Below are 20,998 nucleotides of genomic sequence, written 5' to 3'. Positions count from 1 at the left end.
ATGATGGAACAGTGGCGGTGATTGCTAATGGTTGTGCCAGGTTTTCTTTCCTGCCTGAAGCAAGAAGGGACTTCCTGTGCATGACATTCAAGGCGGTGGCTGTGCTGGAGGAAACGAGTCTAGGATTGGAGGGGCAAGCAGAGATGGTACTGAGAATCAGAGAAGTTGAGGAGTTCCTAGACAGCCAGGTTTAGGAAATATCAGTATACCAGGTTCAAGGAAAAAAGAGCTGGCCACCAGTGATTCGGAGATACAGGAAGTCAGAGAACAGATCTGGAATTTCATAACCACCAGAGGCAAGAGATCACATCAGCATTCTTGTTTGTCTGAAGACAGACAAGGATGGGCAGACTGTGGCACCAAAGAGAAGAGGAAATTCCACACAGCTAGACATTTGCAATCAATAACAGGCCCTCAAAGTGGGAACTGTGGAGGTCATCTCTCAAAGTTGAGTTGATCCAGGACACACTTGTGTATGGCAGCTTAGCACAACATATAAGAAAAGCAAGCTTGCCTGCAAAGAGGTCTTCAGCCATCCAAGGAAGACAGGCAATCCTTGTTGGGGATTCAGTATTCACAAGAATCAAAGGAACGTCTAGAAGGGACAGGTGGACAGGTGGCTCCAGTTTTTCTGGAGCCAAGACATGAACTGTCACACTAAGATTGAATAGGTTTCTGAAACTGATGGGCAAACAAATCCGTTGGTGATGGTTCATATCCGCACTAATGATGCTACATCAAGGATATCTCACAGATAATAAATTACTTCAGGAAACTCCAACATGTGCTGAAGAAGAATGTCCAAACAATTTTCTCTGAGATCTTTCCTGTCCCATGAGTGAAGGAAGACAGAAGGTAGAAGATTCCAGAAGTGAACCATGGCTAGATAAGTGGCGTAGGGTGTAGGATTCTATGTTTTGTGGAACATTGGTCTATGGGGGAGAAGGGGCTGCATAGACTGGATTGCCTCCACTTCAACAGAAGGTTAACAAATCTCTTCGGAGACAGGCTGGCTAGAATAGTCAGGAGGATATTAAACTAATAACAAAAGGGGAGTGTGAAAAAAGGGAAGATATGAGCACTCAATTAGCATAAAATTGAGACTTTAAGAACAAAATTAATCAAGGACCAAAGGACATGAGAGAACAAATTCTTTAATTGCCTATCCACTTATGCTAGGAGCCCATGTAACAAACAGGAGTTGGAATTACTCATTTATGAGCATAGATTCCATCTGGTTGGTATTACTGAAACCTGGTGGAATGATTCACACAATTGGAATGTTAATAGCAATAGTTATAACCCATTTAGGAAAGATCAAGCACACAAAAGGGTAGGGAGAGTGGCACTTCATGTCCAAATGGTATTACCTATTTCTGAGTCACTGAAAAAATCAGAGGAAAATGATCTTGAATGCTTATGGATTACTGTCCTAACAGCTAAAGAACATGATGGGGTATTAGCTGCTGTTGGCTACAGACCACCAAATTACAGTAGGGAATAGGATGCCCTGCTCCTCATGCACCTATCTATAATGCATAGGAGAAAAAGGTGTGTGATTATGGGGGACTTCAATCTGAGTGACATGTGCTGCAACTGTCATCCTCCAGTATTAAATCAGCCTTCAAATTTCTAAACAGTATAAATGAATATTTCCTAACCCCAAAAGTGTTGCAGCCAACACAGGGGGATTCTTTACTAGACCTTATCCTGACAAATAATGAGGAAGTGATCACAGAACTATACATTAATGGTAACTTTGGTATGAGTGATCACAACTGGATCACATTTATAATGTGCATGCAGAATAAAGTCCAGACCAGCAATATATATACTTGGTGATTTAACAGGGGCCAATTTCACAAAGCTGAAAACAATTATGAGCCAAATCATCTGGAAGGAAGAATTTAATCAGACAAATATGAAAAATAATTGGGATTTTTTTAAAGGAACACTTTACTTGATGCATAATCCCACAATCTACAAACAAGGCCATATTTGTTAAAAAAAATTGACCAGGTTTAGAGGGGGAAGTGATAGCAGCTATAAAAATTCAAATATATAACAAATGGAAAGAAAGGGGAAGTTGAAGCTAATGAACATGAATCAAAAGCTAGGAATTGTAGCAGACTGATAAGGGAAGCAAAGGAACACAAGGAGAAATCTATTGCCAGCAAAGTTAAGGACAATAACAAGGAGTTTTTAAAAGTATATTAGGACCAAAAAAACCTGACAAAGGTATTGGCCCATTACTTTATGGACATAGTAAAATGACCAGTAATAATGAAGAAAAGCCAATAGTATTCAATAAATATTTCTGTTCTGTATTGGGGACAAAAAGATAATGTAGTCTCATCATATCATTATGATAGCTCTATTTCCATTTTACTAGTATCTCAAGAGGATATTAAACAGCAGCTATGAAAGTCAGATATTTTTAAATTAGCTGGTCCAGATAATTTACATCCAAGAGTTTTAAAAGAGCAGGCTGAGGAGCTTCCTGGGCTGTTAATGTTGATTTTCAATATGTTGTGGAACACTGAGGAAGTTCCAAAAGACTGGCAGTAAGCTAATGTTGTGCCAATATTTTAAAAGAATAAATGGAATGACCAGGGTAATTGTAGGCCTTTCAGTTTGACATCGATCTGCGGCAAGATAAAGGAGCAGCTGATCTGGAACTCAATTAAGAAAGAATTCAAGAAGGGTAATATAATTAATTCCAATCAACATAGGTTTATGGAAAATAGTTCTTGTCAAGCTAACCTGATAGTTTTTTTTTTATGAGATTAAAATGTGGTGGATATTCAGCTGAACATGACTCCTAGTGCGACACTGTGTCCAGAACGGCTAATGCAATCTTTGGATGCATAAACAGGGGAACTTCAACTAGGAGTGGAGAGATTATTTTACCTCTATATTTGGTGCTAGTGAGACTGCTGCTGGAATATTGTGTCCAGTTCGAGAAAGATGCTGAAAATTGGAAAGGATTCAGAGAAGAGCCAAGAGAACGATTAAGTATTAGGAATCTTGCCTTATAGTAACAGACTCAAGGATCTCACTCTATTTAGGTTACCAATGAGAAGGTTAAGGGGTGACTTGATTCAGTGTATAAGTATCTACATGGGGAACAAATATTTAACAACAGGCTCTTCAGTCTAGCAGAAAAAGGTCTAACATGATCCAATGGCTGGAAGTTGAAGCTAGGCAAATGCAGAATAGAAATAAGGTGTACATTTTGAACAGTGAGAGTAATTAACGACTGGAACAATTTACCCCGAGTTCTGGTGGAGTCTCCATCACTAATATTTGTAAAATCCAGATTGGACGTTATTCTGAAAGATCTATTGTAGGAATTATTTTGGGGGAGTTCTATGGCCTGTGTAATACAGGAGCTCAGACTAGATGATCACAGTGCTTCCTTCTGGCCTGGAGTTGATGAATCATCTCCAAAAGGCAGGTCAGTTCTTAAGCAACCTCTTTAAAATACCCACTAGTCCAGTTTCATTTTGATTGACATTTAGTGAAATAGCATCCTCTATTAGGCAACCAGTTTTTGGTGGTTCCTCAGGCTATTGTTGAAGACAGGTTCAAGTCTAAATCAAATTGCTGAGGTTAAAGATGGAGGGGGCAGGGGCAGGGGCATGGGCATGGGCATGGGCAAGAAAGTTAGATGTTCAAGAAAGACTGATGTTTTCATATCTTTTTTAAACCTATACTTAGCATAAAAGGTCAACATTGCTGAAGTTATTAGGTGCAGTTATTATTATTTTACCATTTGGGGATTTTCTTCTTTTATTGCCATAAAGATTCTGGAGATTTATAGTTAACCAAAGATATGTTTCAAAACTTAAGGGCTCCTTAGAGACATGGAGTGACTTTATCATAGGAGCATTAAATGAGAACACCACTGCATTGCTTAATCGTAAAAACAAATTTAGAAATCAGCTTTTTTAAAAGGGCATATGCAGCTGGCATAATGAAAAAGGCCAAATATTAATCCTCAAGGAATGTCTCAATGAACTGGTGAAAATGTAGATCAACTGGTTCAGTACTACTTTCATGCTATAGAAATACACACCAAATTGAGCATGGAGTTATAAAAATAGCACACTGCATCAAAGGCTAGTTACTAGTGTCATGTAGGTTAGTGCACCATAAATCTGATTCCAAAAGATAATGAAAGGGCAAGAGTGATATATATCACTAAACTGCTACAGCACTCTGAAGAGCATGCAAAAAATGACTGGAAAAAATGAAGGTTAGATAATATATTCAGCTGAACAATAACTAGAGACACAGTGAGCTCTTGTCAGTGGCAAAGTAGTGTGGTTGAGTAGACAGGACACCAGACGAATGAGACTCGGATTCTATTCCCAGCTCTTCCATTGATTGTGGGCTAGTCATTTCCTCTCCACTTCAGTTTCCCCTTCTGTGATATGAAGCTGGTTGAAAAAATTTTGATGGGACCATAATTCATTGGAACGTGGTTCCCCTGCAAATGAAATGCTTCAGAAAATTGGGTTGATGTTGACCTAATTTGAGTCTGAAAAAAATATTCCCACAATGTCGAAATGTCCTGTTGCCTTTTTGGAATAAAGTTTTTGTTTGGAAATGACTTTTTCGAAGCCAACATGAACATTTGGTATTACAGATTTCTTTTCTTTCGGTGATTAGAAATTTATCGTTTCCCTCCACATTTCTAAATCTCAAAACCCTTTGCCAAATGGCACTTCCATCCTCTGCACAACTTGATGACCTTCCTTTGTAAACCACTTGAAGAGCCATAGCTGAGAAAAAACTATGCAAGAGTCTATGGACCATTATTACCAGAGGTTTACACGTTAATGGGAACTCACTCCTGCCATTTCCATCACCACCTTGCATTGAAAAGATGCCAAACTCCCTGCCTTTAATTTATTGGGTACACGATGAACAGCAAGCTTGCCCTCAGGAAGTACTTCTGTATTTTATTCAGCTTTTCCCTTTGGGATAAAGGAGGCTAAAGACTTTAGGTCTAATTCTTCACAGTGCTGAGTGCCCTCAGCTTCCATTATGTTGCAGGAAGCACTCAGCACCTTGCCAGATCATACCCTTTGCTTGCATAGAACCAGTAGTCTTCCTTAATAGAGAATTAAACCTCAGTTAGATGGGTAGTCTGAGATAGAAATGGAGAATACCACTTTTTCAGCTATCCTGTGGGGAGATTATATCATGATTTTGTCAACATTTCAAACTTTGAATTTCAAAATTTGAGGAAAAAGAGAAAAATTTGGGGGGGGAGGGGAAAATCACTTTTTTTTCTTTTTCAACCAGCTCTTCATGGAAATTCAGTTTTTAGTCCTACATTCCTTCCTGCTCTTTCAGTGTCTGTACTGTGTTATACATTCAAACTTTAAACTCACTGAAACTTGTGAATAGGTTACATTTGAAGAATGTATTTTAGGACTAAGCCATTTCACCTAACATTATTCTTCAAAAACTTTAAAAACAAAACAAAAAACCAGCAGAAACTGAAGAATAAAGTTCAAGAGAGAATTCCATGGAGAACTGTCCTCTTTTAATATGACTGCTATCACACTTCAATGGGATTGAAGTCACACGCTGCCCTCAGGTGGCCATTTTTGACAAGGGCATCCATCTCCCATTATTCTCGGTGGGACTGAGTGTACCTCTCTACCTCCTGACAAATGGTCCACCATATTCCTTGGCTTCATTCTCATTGCAAAGAATGCATAGTGGTGCTATTTTGAAGAGAGCAATTATGCGGTCAATCTGACCATAAAGATTTTTTTAGAAAATGATTTAAGACTGCTACTTCATATCTTTGGGTTATTAGAAATATTACATGGTAGCATTCTCTCTGGGTTTCTTGTTCATGTATGCAATTTTTAATTTAAAAAACACTGAGGAAATTCCTAGGCAAACTATAATACAATAAAATGACGGCTGAGAATGCATGAGTAATTTAGGGTAAATGCATTACAGGGAAATTATAATGATCTCAAAGTGAAATGTTTAGAAACCCAGGAGGTTCAAAGTTAAGGTTAAACTTAAAAGAAATTCAAATATTTTAGGGTATGGAAGGAAATGCACCCAACCTTAACTCTGCCCTCTAGCGCATCATGTAAGGGGGGGGGGCGGGGATTTTAAAATCAGTTTAACCTAATCTGGGACCATACACATTAAAATGAGCATGAATAAATTGAATACTAAAATCACAATTGTATGGGTACTGCATGATGTCACAGCACATTGTAGCTGGAGCCTCTGTGTGCTACTGTGATACAAATAATGAACAACAATAAATGACGAGCACTTAGTCACATGAGTAGTCCCTATGCTGAGTAAAGTTTGCACAATCTAATCCATAGACCTATTAATATGAATTTGTAAAATATAATTTAGTTTGACAAGGGCGTTAATGAAAATTTCTTTTCAGGTTTAGCATTTGTGACATTGCACTATGATTTAAGGTAACAACTTTATGTATTTTCTATGAAGAATGGTGGAACCTCTAATTAAAAATGGATTTAACAGTCACTGCTTCATTTCAACATGACAAATCCTTAAAACAGATTAATTTAAAGGATTTGTATTTAAAAAGTCTAGAAATTATTATTATTAAGATTATTAGGCGTGCAACATAGAATCATGGAATAACAGAGTTGGAAGGGACCTCTGGAGGCCATCTAGTCCAACCCCCTGCCCAGAGCAGGACCAATCCCAACTAAATCATCCCAGCCAGGGCTTTGTCAAGCCTGACCTTAAAAACTTCTAAGGAAGGAGATTCCACCACCTCCTTAGGTAACGCATTCCAGTGTTTCACCACCCTCCTAGGGAAAAAGTTTTTCCTAATATCCAACCTAAACCTCCCCCACTGCAACTTGAGACCATTACTCCTTGTTCTGTCATCTGCTATCACTGAGAATAGTCTAGATCCATCCTCTTTGGATCCACCATTCAGGTAGTTAAAAGCAGCTATCAAATCCCCCCTCATTCTTCTCTTCCGTAGACTAAACAATCCCAGTTCCCTCAGCCTCTCCTCATAACTCATGTGTTCCAGTCCCCTAATCATTTTTGTTGCCCTTCGCTGGACTCTCTCCAATTTTTCCACATCCTTCTTGTAGTGTGGGGCCCAAAACTGGACACAGTACTCCAGATGAGGCCTCACCAATGTCGAATAGACGGGAACGATCACATCCCTCGATCTGCTGGCAATGCCCCTACTTATACATCCCAAAATGCCATTGGCCTTCTTGGCAACAAGGGCACACTGGCGACTCATATCCAGCTTCTCGTCCACTGTCACCCGTAGGTCCTTCTCTGCAGAACTGCTGCCTAGCCATTCGGTCCCTAGTCTGTAGCGGTGCATTGGATTCTTCCGTCCTAAGTGCATGACTCTGCACTTGTCCTTGTTGAACCTCATCAGATTTCTTTTGGCCCAATCCTCCAATTTGTCTAGGTCCCTCTGCATCCTATCCCTACCCTCCAGCATATCTACCACTCCTCCCAGTTTAGTGTCATCTGCAAACTTGCTGAGGGTGCAATCCACACCATCCTCCAGATCATTAATGAAGATATTGAAACAACCGGCCCCAGGACCGACCCTTGGGGCACTCCGCTAGATATTGGCTGCCAGCTAGACATGGAGCCATTGATCACTACCCGTTGAGCCCGACAATCTAGCCAACTTTCTACCCGCCTTGTAGTGCATCCATCCAGCCCATACTTCTTTAACTTGCTGACAAGAATACTGTGGGAGACCGTGTCAAAAGCTTTGCTAAAGTCGAGGAATAACACGTCCACTGCTTTCCCTTCATCCACAGAACCAGTTATCTCATCATAGAAGGCAATTAGATTAGTCAGGCATGACTTGCCCTTGGTGAATCCATGCTGACTGTTCCTGATCACTTTCCTCTCCTCTAAGTGCTTCAGAATTGATTCCTTGAGGACATGCTCCATGATTTTTCCGGTGACTGAGGTGAGGCTGACTGGCCTGTAGTTCCCAGGATCCTCCTTCTTCCCTTTTTTAAAGATGGGCACTACATTAGCCTTTTTCCATTCTTCTGGGACTTCCCCCATTCGCCATGAGTTTTCAAAGATAATGCCCAATGGCTCTGCAATCACATCCGCCAATTCCTTTAGCACTCTCAGATACAACGCATCCGGCCCCATGGACTTGTGTATGTCCAGCTTTTCTAAATAGTCCCGAACCACTTCTTCCTTCACAGAGGGCTAGCCACCTCCTCCCCATGCTGTGCTGCCCAGTGCAGTAGTCTGGGAGCTGACCTTGTTCGTGAAGACAGAGGCAAAAAAAGCATTGAGTACATTTAGCTTTTTCCACATCCTCTATCACTAGGTTGCCTCCCTCATTTAGTAAGGGGCCCACACTTTCCTTGTTCTTTGTTCCATGTTACAACAGATCTGCCTCTACAGCCGTAGGACAGGTATAGCACAGGAAACATATTGAAATTGAAATTGAACTGCCTGGTATGCTAGATTCCCAGAGAATATATAGCACAGAAAAGTTATGTAATGCTGGAGTTATTTGCAAGATCAAGGGCCTGCTTTAATTACACACTAACGTTTGGGGAGTATTTCAAGTCAGAAATGCATAAAGTTGAGTGCTGACTGGGGTGAATATTTGGCTTTCATGAGAATTCATTGTAGAAACACTTTATCCCTCATGTTCAGATTTGTATTGGTATTGGGAAGACTGCTAGTGCTAGATTAATTGAATTATTATACTTCTACAGGAAATACAATTTTTAAAAAATATTTAAGACCTAATCAAAGATAAGCCTTTTAAAATACTATTGAACAGACTGTGGTGTGTTCTTTCCTCATGGCAGAGTTACAACTCCCAGTGGTGTTAATGGGAGCTACATACGAGCATTAAGACGACAACGCAGTCTGCCGTTCAACCTAAAAGTCTGCAAATGTGTGTTAGAACAGGAACTGTCGGTGGTTGTCATTGAAATCTATCTAATATTGAGCTAAGCTCTCTGCTTGTCAGTCCATTAATCGATGAGGAACTAACAAGAACACAGATATGTGAACACTTGAAGATAAATGGGTCAAAAGAAATGTCTAACAGGTATGCTTTCATCTTGGCACACAGGGGAGTTCTGCCTATATCTCTCAGAAGCCTAACTTTGAACTCTCACACAGCAAACTTGTCACATGCATCAACAGTGCAGTGCACTGTGCAAGCATGAGGCATGTGATCGCAGAATAATGACCTGTTAAGATATGAGGCCTTTCCCCTTGCCATTTCAGGATTGTACCTTGCATGGCATACTCTCCAGGCCTTTATCCACTCTTAACAATCCCCTGAATGGTTTTTCAATCAGTTTTTTTTTGCCAAACCAGCCATCAGACCAAACATCACACAGAGACTATGAGGGTCATAAGGTGCTATGGTGATGATAAAAATGGCGTAGCTTGACCCTCCAATACGTCTCCACTGTCTTGCTGTTTTTGTGTTCTCCCCACATCTCCCTGGCTTTAGACCTCATGAGACAAACCCTAAAAAGCCACGAGATTAAAAAAAGTAATTGTTGTAAGCTAATCACATGGTTTTGGGCCTGGTTTTAAACTCTTCGCAAAAAACATCATGGAATTCAACCTGAAACATCCATCCATCCATTCATCCAGGGCTTCCACACAAGTGGACTCCCACTCTACTTCCTGACAGAAGCTCTGTTTCCCCTCTTTTAACTGCTGGGGTCATACACTTTCCCTCTCTCACTCTGTGTCCCTCTGTCCCCCAGGTAGTAGTTTCCCCCAATTTTATCTCGTCTTCCCCTGGGTACAGCACAGCCCCTCCCCCATGCCATCTTCCTTCAACAGAGTCCAGTCCCTGATACTCTAGTCTGGATCATACTACCCTCAGCATGGCTCAACCGCTGCACATCTAGCTACTCACGCCCAGCTGCTTCCAGCACCCTCCGCCCCCTCACTGGGCAGGCTCCATTGGTTTCAAAGCTGCTCATACCCTGGCATGTTTCAGCCAGTGCTAGGGTGACCAGATGCCCCAATTTTATAAGGACAGTCCTGATATTTGGGGCTTTGTCTTATCTAGGTGCCTATACCCGCGACCCTCTGTCTTGATTTTTCACGCTTGCTATCTGGTCACCCTAGCTAGCACTGCCCCACTTCTCCTTCCCAGGCACCAGTAGCCCTTCAATTTTCAGGGGAAGCTTCTGCTCTTTGTGCAGGGAGAGAACTGCTCTGCTGGAACTCCCACTCTCCAGATGCTTCTCATTCAAGCTCTCTCCTTCCTGCAGTATAAAATGGAGGTCGGGACTGTGGGGAAGGAGGAATGTGAGACCACTACTGGAAAACTTGGTGATGGAAAACTCTGCTGCACCTGCTATGGGTCTCTGTGCACAATGCAGGTGTTCCTGTCGGCCAGTGTGTCCCAAACTTGGGATGCCGTTTGTTCAGGGAAAGCCCCTGGAGGCTGCGGGAAGCAGCAGCCAGTACGTCCCTCAGCCCGCGCCACTTCCCACAGCCCTCATTGGCCGGGCACAGCGAACCACGGCCAGGGGGAGCCGCGATCTGCTGAAACTGCGGACGTAGCAGGCAAACAAACTGGCCTGCCCCGTGAGGGGCTTTCCCTGAACAAGCGGTGTCCCAAGTTTGGGAAACACTGCCCTACACCTTCACACCCATTCCCTGTCCATTTGTGCAAGTGGGGAGATGTAGTGGCACCATAGAGGCTGCCCAATGTGGGTGTTACCCATGGCAAGGGTAATCAGTGCAGGAGAGCAAGGGGAGCCTTACCCCCTCTTTCTTCTCTGTGGGGGTGTGCAGGATAGGCCTAATTTACTCCCAAATGGCATATTTGGGTATAATGGGAAGATTTGGCCCAATGAAATCCATCCTGCCATGATACAGGAATTCGACTCGATAATCTACACTAGGGAGTAGCTAGATATATAGAAGCTCCTTTCCATCCAGAGAGTTCTGTGGTCAAAGCTGGTCAGGAATTTTTTCAATGAAATGTTTTTTCACTGAAAAATAGATTTGTCCCTCAAAACCAAACTTTTCCTGAGAAAGGGTCAGTTTTGGCAAATTTTTCAACTTCAAAACTATTTGGGAAAATAGTTGCAAAATTGTCCAAACAAAACTCTGACATTTTAAAAAGTAAAATTCTAGTTTTTCGGATTGAAATGACTTTGTTTTAAAATTTAAGCGGGAGTATAAAAAAAAATAAAAATAAAAAAATAATAGTTGAAATAGAAAATTTTCAATTAACACAAACTGGAAATATTTTTAGGACTTTCGGTTCATGGCAAATTTTGAGATTTGGGATGGGGAAAAAAAATTCAAAATCTCAAAAATGTTTGCAGGTTGAAACAAACATTTCCCACCCAGCTCTGTGATGTGTTAAATTCTGTCAAATAACCTAGTTTTCAAGTTTTTTAGTGCCTGCTGAAAAGAATTCCTTTAATTTACTATTTTTGGACAAGCAATATAATTTTAAGTTACTGTAAAGCACTGGTGTTGCTCATTAAATAGGAGATATGAAGGTAAAGTAGATGCAGCTAATTAGTAATGAACATATTATTTATGACTTCCTAACAAAATATTTGAGTGCCCTGTATGTTAACAAAGTTCGGGAATTCATTTTTAATTGGATATGAGCTTGTTGCTCTACATTTCAAGTGAAAAGTTTCAAATAGACATTTCTCAGTTCAGAAATCCTCATGTTCTTCTGTCCAAAGTAATAGTCTTCTCCTACAAGCTCTTGCTGCTGTGGGAGTTTTTCCTGAAGTTAACCAGAGAGCTGTAGGTAGATGACTTGCAAGAGCGAGTCCCAAGGCCCCTGGTCAGCAAACCACTTAAGCACATTCTTAACAATAAGTATGGGGTAGAATTAGAGAGGTATTTTGGTGTCTATAGACAAGTTTACAAAGGCACCTAACTGACTTAGGTACCAAACTTTCAGTCTCCAATAGGTTAGGAAGCCTTTAATAGACTAGATTCTCAAAGAAACTTAGGTGTGGGGACATCTAACTTTTTGGCACCTGTAAAATCACTGATATTCACCAAGCTGTTGCACTGTGGATGAACAATTTTAAAAAGTCACTCGGGCAGGGGAGTGGGTCCTGGCTCTCCCACTTTGCAGGTGAGTGCTGTAATTTCCAGACTACACAGTCATTCATGCTTATGTGCTCTCTCTCTCTTTCGTTATTTAGCTACCGTAGAACAGGAGAGATGAAGGGCTAAGGCATGCACCTCAGAGATGGTAGATCCTTGTTCAAATCTGTTCTTCTCATGGGGGGTAGAGGAGACTTGAACTGGTTGTCTCCGATATCCCAACTGAGTGCCCTAACAACCACTGGGCTAAAAATTATGATGGTGAACCTCTTTCCCCAGCCTTTTTGTGTAATCTCTTCTATTGGGACCCAATCCATTAGATGAGCTCTGAGCCCCACAGATGAGGTAGGCAGATAATCGCCTAGCTTCCCCCAGTTCATGCATCTCTATGGGGCTTAGGCCTCTGGACTCCTGGCTTGGGACCACAGTGCACGTATTTAGAGATGGGAAGAGAGGTATTCAACTGCAAAAATTCAAGCACTGAGAGAGTTTAGACACTTACAATGTTCAGGGCAGTTGAGTGGGAACTTTGTGAATCCCAGCAAGGCCTGATGCTGGGATTTAGGTGCCTAAAGTGGCCATTAGGTGTTTTAGTCCTTTTGGAAATCTAGCCCCAGATCACTGCTGTCCTCACTATGCTCAGGTGCAGATAAATGTATATCCATCCATCAAAAACAAACAAACAAAAAAACCCACCACATTATAATTTTGCCATTTCGAAACAAAAGTTGAACCTAGCCTGAAGACATGAGCTGAATTTGACCTAATTTGCCATGTTACTTACACACCCAATCACAAACAACCAAAGCAATTCAAATGAATATTGAGTACTCACCACAAGCTATTCAACATAACAAGCATTATTCAGTGAAGAATTGATCACAGATAAATCTGAGAAAATAGTGCTTCTCTCAGACACTCCACAAACAGATCAAGAGGACAAATACACTGATTGCATCATTGATTATAAAGTCTTCACCCAGGTACCCAAGTGTAGAAGGGTGTACTATAGAAGGATTTATCTGCGGCTGGAGCACCTCATCATGGTAGGACATGGCTAGGCTGTCTTTCCTTGCTTAGTGCATCGCTCCAGTCCTGCACTGGTCTGCCTCTTCTTGTGACTCAGCCAGGTCATGTTTTAGCCCCACTCTGTCCAGAGTGACAGAAAGTCCAACATATAACAGCTGAATGACTTTACAAAAGATCTTTTGGCTCCAACTCTTGGCCCTCACACATCCTCAGAATCTTCATGCCACCTTCCCCAGTGAGTGGTAGGGGAATCCACTCCCCACAACCCTTTACACTGAATTTCAATCCAGGAACCCTGGAACAGGCAATCAAGGTTCAGTCCAGGAGATTCCTTGCTACCATCTCCCTAGACTTCTTCCTACCAAGTCTGTCAGAAAACCTCTCCCACTGCCGCTCCAAGTTCTCTCTTCTTTCAGGACCAGGACTCATAGGGCTTTCCCCCTGGAATCCCCCAATAAGTCCCAAACCAAAAGTATAACTTAACCCAACTTGTGATCTCTTCATGCTTGACCTTTCCCTTACACAATTACTCAGCTGAACACCTCCAAGCACTCTCTCCCTGACAGTCCAAATCCTGCCCTTTTATCAGGGCTCATCACTAGAGCTTGCTCCATCCCAGTGGCTGCTCTGTGGATCACCTGTCCTCCTATCAGACTTCTCTATTCAGAAGAGGATCCCAAAAGCCAGCTTTTCACCCTAGACTTCCTTCTTGGCCCTCCCAGTGTCTCTAGTATAGAAATTGACTGCAGTCTCTCCCTACAGCCCTTTTCTTGCTTGCTTGCTTGCTTTTTCTGTTGTTTTATGGTACAGCAGCCTCAGCATGTGAGACTATGACCACCACCTACTGCAGTTTATTTGACCCCATTTGCCTTGAATAAATTCATAAATATTAGTTATCATATTTGAAAGGCCTGCTCTTCTCTTAACTTTGGTGTATAATTCCAAATCCACCTTTTACCCACCTTTTCACCCCATTAGTTATGCCTTGTCTACTTAATTCCCAACCGTCCCCATAGATTCTTTTAGCGCTCTCATCTTCACTATTTCCATTAACTGCAGCCCAAAAGGTTTAATCTAACAATTCCATCCTTAAATTTACAGGCATTTCTCCGGTTGCTACCTGCAGCACCCACAACAATGATGTAATACGTGCACCACCTGCGATTCGCAGAGCTTGGGCTTGGATCGACTCTAATTTTAATTGTTGATTGAGAAGCTGATAACTGGTCTTATTAGTGTTCCATTAGTCTTATTATTAATCTATAATTGGTCTTATTAGTGTTCTATACAACATCTGCCCCCTTCTTTCTTTCTTTTTCTCAAAGCAGGATTGATTGCATATGCTATAGCTGTTACCAATTATAATTCCTCAATATTTAGTGGTTTATATCCACTTGCTCTGCCCTGTGTTCTTCAGGTAATGTAACAGCTCCTTTTAAATAATCCAGGTCCCTGATGTTTTTACTAAATACCATAATGTATTTTTTTTTTTACCTTAAGGTGTTTGAATACCTCAAAAAGTTTTTTTCCTTTTCTTCTCAAAGCTTATGACATATCCATAAAGTTTATCAGTGTTTTCTTCCACCTGATAGAGTGCACCTAGTCCATCGTTGTGTCTATTTATTCAAAGACGATATTTGTTTAAGCCACAATGGCCAGTCAGTATGCTAAACAAAAGCATTCCATTAGTCCCATCCAAACCCTGAAGTAGGCTGTAATCCTCAACTGTAGGGCACAATTCAAAAAGTTTTCTTCCTCTTTTTTCATAAAGCCAATTTTTTTTGCCATTCCTCTTTCAATTTTTTTCTCTACTAGGCTTTTGAATTCCTGTTTCCTAGGGTACTTCTATGTCTCTCCTTCCATTTCTTACAACACTCTTAACTGCTTTGTCTGCCATTTCATTCACTCAGTATCTCCAGGGAGCCACGCTAATCCTACATGTATCCCTATCTGTACTAACTCTATTATACGAAGTATAAGTTCATTGATTAAATCACTTCTACGTACTGGGACACCCATTTTTATTGCCATAAGGCCTGAGATAGATTGAATTAAAAAAATGCTGCTGTGGCCCCCTTCTGCTTCAGACTTCCTGCCTTTAGAGCAACCATCCACCTCCTCCCCAGGTGGGCTTCATCATTAATTGGGCCTGGTGCACCTTCCAGATTCAACCAAGTAGCATAATTGGCCTCTCTAACCCTTTTAGGGCAAGCGTGTCATATATACCCCAACACACCGAGAGATCTTGAATTACCCCAAGTATTAGGAGAATGGTTGGACTAAAATAGACTTGAACATACTTCACCTTCCGTATGTCCCACGGCTTGCAATACTAGTGCCCGGACTTTTAAATCTGTGTGTAGCAATGCTGTATGTGAAAAGGAATGCAAGACCATTGAAAGGCTCAATAAAACACGTGCCTTGATTAAATCAATTTGGTATTTATGAAAAAATATGTGGATGACAAGCGTGATAGATATAGCAAACACATGTAATATCTTTGGGGACCATATTGTATTAAGCTTATGAGTAGTTTATGTCTGATTGTGTTCTACTCTATGGGGGATGGTTACGACAGATCCTACAGGAAGTAAAAAATGGGAGGGGGGGAGAGCATGTAATTAAGGTGAGTCACTGAGACTAAAGAACTCCAGAGAAGTTCCACTCTTTGGGGTAGTTTGCAAATACTGGTTCAGGCTGGGGTTTCCAGAGACCAAGAAACAAAGAACAGGCTTTTGGTACAAAAGGATGACATTACACTGACTTGGGACCTTCTTTCTGATCCATCAAATAGACAGGACCTTCTGTCCAAGGTGAGGAGGTGGGGGGGACAATCCTTGCAGAAGGGTTGGAAAGACTTTGACCTACTAGGGCCCCATAAAACTGATGGCCGGCTCTTGGTACATTTAGTGTGCACTTAAATATGTTTACTGTTTCTTATATGTTTTCTCTGTAATGCTCTTACCTTAAGAATAAATGTGCTTGCTCAGAAAGAGCTGTGTGGCAACTTGTAACTTCTGGCAGAGCACTGTTCATAGCTCTTGGAGAGAAAGCAATGTGCAGGCGTAGGCCGTTAGGCAGTCTGGCTTGCTGGAGAAATCGCATTATAAGACAGGGATCTGTGTAGCCTTAAAACCTTTGGTCAGTAGGGAGTAGGACAAGGGCCCCTTCCCAGAAACAGGTGATGGCCGGAGACTTGAGACCTAATTGGGCACTCCTTGGAGTGGACCATGGAGGGGAAGGGTTACAGGTGCAATTACCTTGAAACTGTGAAAGCAAGTATAGTATATATTTCCTTATTGTTTTAATTCACTTACTCTCCCCATCAATATTTTAGTCACACCATGAATATTTTAGGATGTATGTTTTCCTTTAGCATGTACAGAATAGAGTCAGAGCGATGCATAATTTAAGGAAAGGAAAACAACTATGCATATACAGATGTTTATTAAAATCACGTCGTTTCAGCTAAGGAAACCCTTCATGTGTTTTCTACAAAGGTCTTTTTAGATGAAATTTACATTTCCTGTGCTCCTTTACCTGAGTGGATCAAATAATTTAAAAATATGAAAATATTATCTTATTTTTAAATATTTATTGGAGGGGGAGGAACTAACATCAAGAAAAGGCAAATAAGGGAAACTGATAAAAAATCGCACTAGGGGACTGAATGCTTTAGGGGATTAGCACTAGAACAAGGAATCTTTCCTCGCTAGCTCATTGTTCTCATTGTAACCTGTCATGACAATGGAACCTGACCGCTGACAAATTCTGCTTTCAGGAACAAGACTGCAATGGGATAAGACCTATAGACTATGGACAATTCATGTGAAATGTTGTGAGGAATTATTACTTTGATGAGAGAGCTGGCATTTTCTGAGGCCTCATCTGGACTTGTTTTACCATAGCCAACCCATACATGTTCCCTGATGGCTTATCTGAAGTTGCCTCAGCTGATTGTTCTGTTAGGAAAGAGAAAAAGTTCACCTGTCAAACTGTCCATCTCCCCATCTTTTAGCCTGTCCTAAACATCCATGGACAAAGTGTTCTTACCTGCGACAGAGGGTGCCAGCTTCAGCCAGTTATAACCACTCAACAATCACCCACCCACATCTGACTGAAAGTGCATCTTTCTTCCTTTCCCTCTCATTTCCTTTGCCTGTGTTTGTTTGTTTCTCAGTGTTTGTTTGCGGGAAATTGATTTAATGAAATCACAGCTTTTTTTGAGGGAGCTGATAACACTTTAGTTGCCGCTTATTTAGCTTTGTCATTACAACCATATTGATATTGCCATCAGAACCTATCAATATCACCACTGGAACTTAAAAGATATCTAACAGGAAAAACTGATTTTTGTAAGTTAGTAATTTCCTGGTGGCCCATAGTTAATCAACTGGAATGTTTACATCTTGTGTGATCATTGAGAAAACAGAGCTTGAGATCATGGCAAAGAAACTTAAACCATACCACTAGCCATAGGGTGCAAGCACCATCACAATTAATGTTACAACCGTGACTGGTCTGAGTTCAGGATCACCTGGGTTACTAGTGACCAAAGATGGTTACCCCTACTAGCTGGACTGTAAAAAATGGATAGTTGTTCTCAGTCCAAACTCTAGAGTTAACTGTGCAAAGACCTCCACTGGAAATATAGCCAACACACTTGTCCTCATTGATAGGATGACCAACAACTGTTTAATGGATCTGCTTGATAAACATTGACAGAAGTAGCCTCACAATACCCTGTGAGATGGGGAAATATTATTAGCCCCATTTTACTGAGGCACAAAGAGACTAAATTACTCGCTCAAGATCCCTGTCAGGAATAAGGCCCTGCTGTTCTGCCTGCTCAAGAATAAAGCCCTGCCCCGCTCAGTGTCCTGACAGCCTGCTAGTAGGTTTCGTTCTGAGTAGAACAGCGGCAGCTTTCGGGCTGCTCAAAGCATTTGCCTATGGTTGTGATAACTCCTGCTTGTTCCCAGTCTTGCTCCTGCCCTACTTTGCTCCAGGTAAATTGATTCTCACCCTCAGTACTGCTTCCTGACTTTGACTCTGATCCTTGACTCTGGCCTCTGACTCTGCTTCTGGTTCTGACCCTGGGATCTGACTTCTGGCCCTGTCCTTTGGTTCCGGCATCACAGATCCAACTCCTGCTTTGAGACACCAGCTGTGCCCCTTGGCTCTGACCACTGGGCCACTGGCTCTGGTTCTGACCAGTCACACAGAGTAGCTGTGGCAGAACTGGGAGTTGAATCCAGATCTCCCAAGCTTTGGCCCATCTTAAACATAGGATAGCAAATAAGTATCAGAGTAGCACTGTATTACACACCAGCCTCAGTGCTTTTCGTTGGGATACATGTACACATTTTGTTTACGGCAGAGTGGATTGAGATTGAAAATATAGGAAGGTGGGATTGAGCTAGAAAAAAACGGAACTAATAAACAAGACAAGCATGATGGCCCAGATATCATTTTCTTGCCCCTAGCATTCTCACTACAGCTGGTCAGAAATTTCCCATCAAACTGATTTTTTTCAATGGAAAATGCATTTTCTACTATTTTGAAATTGCTTATGGGAAAAAAATTGATTTTGCCAAAATGTTCCTATTTTTTGTTGACAGGTTTCAGAGCAGCAGCCGTGTGAGTCTGTATTCGCAAAAAGAACAGGAGGACTTGTGGCACCTAAGAGACTAACCAATTTATTGGTGCATAAGCATCCAATGAAGGGAGCTGTAGCTCACGAAAGCTTATGCTCAAATAAATTTGTTAGTCTCTAAGGTGCCACAAGTACTCCTTTTGTTCTTTTTGTTGAGGAAGTCCAAATGAAATATCTCATTTTGGATTGATTTGGCCTAAACTAAAATATTTGGTGTGTTGAACTCATCTGAAATTTTTGTATCCAGTCAGTTTAACATTACACTGCACTCTGGCCTGCGATGCCACACTGGAGCTGTAATCAGGCATCTCATGGTCCCTGGCAAATTTGTGCTGCTGCAGAATGTATGCCAGCATCTGCATCAAGACAAAAAATTATAATTATGAGTGTTTGATTATTACTTAAGAAGTCAGTGTTATTCTGTGACTTGTAAATTCCATGGTTTTAGAACATCTGCCCTTGGATATAATCCAGCTCACACTGCAAATGTGTTACATTTGATATTTACAGGGTTTATTACACTCTGTCAATTGTCCTTTGCCCCTTCCTACCACTCACCCTCCAGATAGTCATCATCCTGCTGGAAATCAAGGAGTACATCATTTCCCTACTGTTGCCTTCCTCCTCATTTTCTCATCTGAATTAATCAGTGCTGATCATTTTAAATCAATCCAATGATGCACAATCTTTAACACTTTGGGCCAGATTCTCTGTTGTACTTTGTGTGTCATTTACCTCAGTACACAGTGAGTTTGAAGTGTTGCCAGGTCAGTATGGCAGTGTTTCACACCTCGTTTTCACTGTGGTAAATGGCTAACAAGCTGTAGTGTAATGAAGAATCAAGCTCATTCTTTTCCCCTACCAAGTTTTGTTTTATTTTTGTATTAACTACTAGACTTGGGACCTTTCATTGGATGTGTTATAGTTAGACCTAACAGTGAAGGAGATAGCAGCTTCCCCTGTGTCTACTGCTGGGTGGTGACTTTATTGTTCTGGCAACAAACAGGAACAAACAAAAGTGAGGCTCTGCAATCAGTGAGTACAGAACACCCAAACATTTAAGGAGCAGATCATCACGTTCCTCTACCCAATTTTAAAATACTTTCCTAATATATGTACACATCATCATTACGTGGGTAACAAAAGAACTCTATACAACATAACTAAAACTTGTGGGTGGAATACCACAAACTCTCAACTTGCAAAGAATTATTCTGCCCCCCTGTGACACGTTATTTGGCAGTGGAGCTTGAAGAAAAACTCTCTCTGGGAATTCCCTTAAGCCTGTGGCATCAATTACATTGCCAAGGTATTCAGCTCTAGGTTTAAAAAACTCACATTTGTCTTGATGTACTCAGTCCACAAACTTCCAAATGTTAGATAGCATCCAAATTCCAAATAAGATCCTCCTGATCCTTTCCTGTAACAGGGATGTCATCCAAATAGCACTGAACTCCATTCAGCCTCTTCAGGATCTGATCCATGGCTTTCTGGAGGCAGGGCAGTACTGATGTAATACTGAAAGGCAACCTCTTGTAGCAAAATAAGGTTTTTTATGTGTTGATTGTGAGATATTTGTGAGATGCCAGATCAATCTCCATTTGTATATATGCACTGAGCCAATCCAATTAATTGAAACACTCCTCCACTAAGAGTAGCAAACAAGTCTTCATTATGATGTAGTGGAAACTAGTCTGTACATAAAGCTGGATTCAGTATCACTTTGAAATCACCAAAAATTCAAATGGAGCCATCCTTTCCGATCATTGGTATGATGGGTATAGCCCACTCACTATGTGAAACTGGTGACAAGACTCCAGTGTTCACTAAATGGTCCAAATCAGCTTCCACCAGGGGCTTCAGCTCATAAGGCATAATTCTGGGCTAGCACTACTTTGGCTGGCTGTCATACTTTAACAGTGAGCTTCACTAACATGTTGCTCATCTGTCCAAATTCTTTTCCAAAAACGTTGAAGTGTCTGTCCAGTATTTTCTTGAAGGTTTCAAGATGCTTTTGTGATCACCTTGAGCTTCTCAAGCCAACTCCTGCCAAATAAAAGTGGATAATTTCCTCCAATCATGTACAAGGTTAAAATGAATGATTGCCCCTCTAGCTCAACTTTCACCTGGAGTACCCCTTTTGGGACTAAATTTTCTAACTAAGTCTTCAAAACTGTGGAGTCTTCTTTCAAAGGAACTTGTGAC

The sequence above is a fragment of the Natator depressus genome, chromosome 4 (genome assembly GCF_965152275.1).
Source record: "Natator depressus isolate rNatDep1 chromosome 4, rNatDep2.hap1, whole genome shotgun sequence".
NCBI classification, from domain to species: domain Eukaryota; kingdom Metazoa; phylum Chordata; order Testudines; family Cheloniidae; genus Natator; species Natator depressus.
Note: the sequence above shows the minus strand (reverse complement) of the source record.